The sequence below is a fragment of the Procambarus clarkii genome, chromosome 4 (genome assembly GCF_040958095.1).
Source record: "Procambarus clarkii isolate CNS0578487 chromosome 4, FALCON_Pclarkii_2.0, whole genome shotgun sequence".
Taxonomy (NCBI): Eukaryota; Metazoa; Arthropoda; class Malacostraca; order Decapoda; family Cambaridae; genus Procambarus; species Procambarus clarkii.
This window is the reverse complement of record NC_091153.1, coordinates 37,807,397-37,809,852: the sequence shown is the minus strand read 5'-3', so window position 1 is coordinate 37,809,852 and position 2,456 is coordinate 37,807,397.

Sequence of the window (2,456 nt, the reverse complement as noted above, 5' to 3'; positions counted from 1 at the left end):
GCCATATTTTATTATATTATATTAAGTGATATGACAATACTTTGGTTTGTTGTATAAGTTAACTTTACCATCTGTGTTTTATATTATACTGCCTTGAATATATATCTATATAATATTTTGTATCTATTCTTCAGTCCTAGAGGAAGATTTTTATTTATGTGCTCATTACTTATCAAGGGGTTATACTGGTGACTCGCTCTTGAGAACAGCAGTTTTCTCGTATCCCTAGACGTAATTAAAGCTTGGCTGCTGTAGGGTCACGAGCCGTAACGAACGATAGGTAACAAAGAGTTATGGGGGCCTGTGCCGGGAAATATTGTTCCCACTTAACCTTAATTATGCTAATCTAACCTTGCCTTCCTAGGTACCAGTGTGTTAAGTGTCTGTGTTTTTCTTAAGAACTATTCCATGTGCCAAGCAAGCTTTCCTGTGTGTCAAGTAACAACGTTTCACGATTTTGAGGTAAGTCATCCTATATATTTTGTTTGTGCAGTGAGGCCAAGCGAATTTTCAGTGTGGTGACAATTTTACAGTGAAGTGTAGTGCAGTGCCATTGTTTTTAATTATTGTTGTGAATCAAGTGCCAAGTGTTAGTAACGATGGAGGAGAAAGTTGCAGCGTTGGTGGCTCACCCAGACTTTGAAAGGATTCAGAGCCTTAAAAAGACTGAGTTAATACAAATGGCAAATCAGTTGGAATTGACCGCCAACAATAGAATGGTTAAAGCCCAAATATTGAAAGTCATTGTGACACATTTTGTTGAGAATGGAGAGTTAGATGAAGAAGTTCTAGAGGAGTTAAGAGAGGAGTCGAGTGAGCAGATGACGTTAAAGCGTCTTGAGTTAGAAGCTCGCCAATTAGAGCTTGAAGCTCAAAAAGAACAGAGAATATTAGAGGCGGAAGCTCAGCAGAGGGAGCTTGAGACTAGACGTTTAGAAATTGAGGCACAGTTGCAAATAGAAGCCACAAAAAAGCAACAATTAGAGATTCAACAACAAATGGCTGACACTAACTTCAGGCTTGAAACACAGCGTATGGCAGCTGGGCATGGAAATACTAGTAATGTTTCAATAAATAGTGATAATAATCCTATCAGGATGCATAAGTATATAGAGTTACCCAAGTTCAATGAGGAGGATCCTGAGGTTTTCTTTGCCCATTTTTATAAAATTGCCATCAGTATGAACTGGCCAAGGGATCAGTGGGTAGCCATTATGCAGTCTCAATTTAAGGGGCGTAGTCAGGAGGTTTTCACATCCCTACCTGACGCTCATAGTTTTGATTACGAATTTGTAAAGAAAAGCATCTTAAATGCGTATCAGTTAAATCCAGAGGCACACAGGCAAAAGTTTAGAAGTCTAAGGAGGATAAGTGATCAGACAATAGCAGATTTTACTCGTCAGAAGACGAATTTTTGCAACAGATGGTTAAAGTCACTTTCAGTCACTGACTTTGATGCTCTAAAGAATCTTCTTATAATGGAAGAAGTATTGTCATGTCTCCCAGACCAGTTGTCTACTTTTATGGCAGAACAAAAGAATGTAACAGACATTTATGAGCTGTCAAAGCTCGCGGATGAGCATGAGTTGTTGACTAAGGCCCAGTTTACGGCCACTTCACCTAAGTCTAGTCGTAGAGTAAATTATAATGCTCCCCGAACTCCTTATCAGAATCCATCCCGTCCTAGTACTCCAGTTACTCCCATGAGCTCTTCTCTTACAAAACCTGCTACTTCATTGTCAGGAATGTCAAATAATAATAAGGTTATTTCTAAACCTACAGTTGGTTCTACCAGTGTGTCCACTGTAAGGTCTTGTTCCCATTGTAAGAGAAAAGGCCATGGAATTCATTCATGTTTTATATTGCACCCTGAGTTACGACCAACTGGTCTCATTTATTGCAGAGGTGTGCAAAATAAACTTACTAATAAACATGTAACTGTAAACCCCAATTGGGTGAAACAGTATTCACCATATATGTCTTCAGGTGAAATTTTGTGTATTAATGGGAAGTGGAAGCCAGTGGTTATTCTTCGTGATACAGGTGCTTCCCAAACCATAATTTCATCCAGTATTCTTTCTGATGTTGAAAAGAAAGAGACAGGAAAGTTTGTTGTTCTTCAGAGTGTTGCAGGATGTAAAACTGTACCTCTAATAGACATTAATTTCAGATCCACCATTACACCAAGTTTATGCACTGTGGGTGTTAGTACACAGTTGCCCATCCCAGGTGTGGATGTTATATTGGGTAATGATGTGGCCATAAATCATGTTGTGGGTGAGAATGATCCCCGTTTGTGTAAACAGCCAGTTGCAGACCATGTTTATTCTGCCTGTGCTGAAGTTAGTTCTATGAATGAACCTGTTGTAGAAGATGGTTTTGTCCATTCTACCTGTGCTGATGTCAGTACTAATATAAATCCAGTTGTCAGTTCTGATGTTGTTACTCAAGCATTT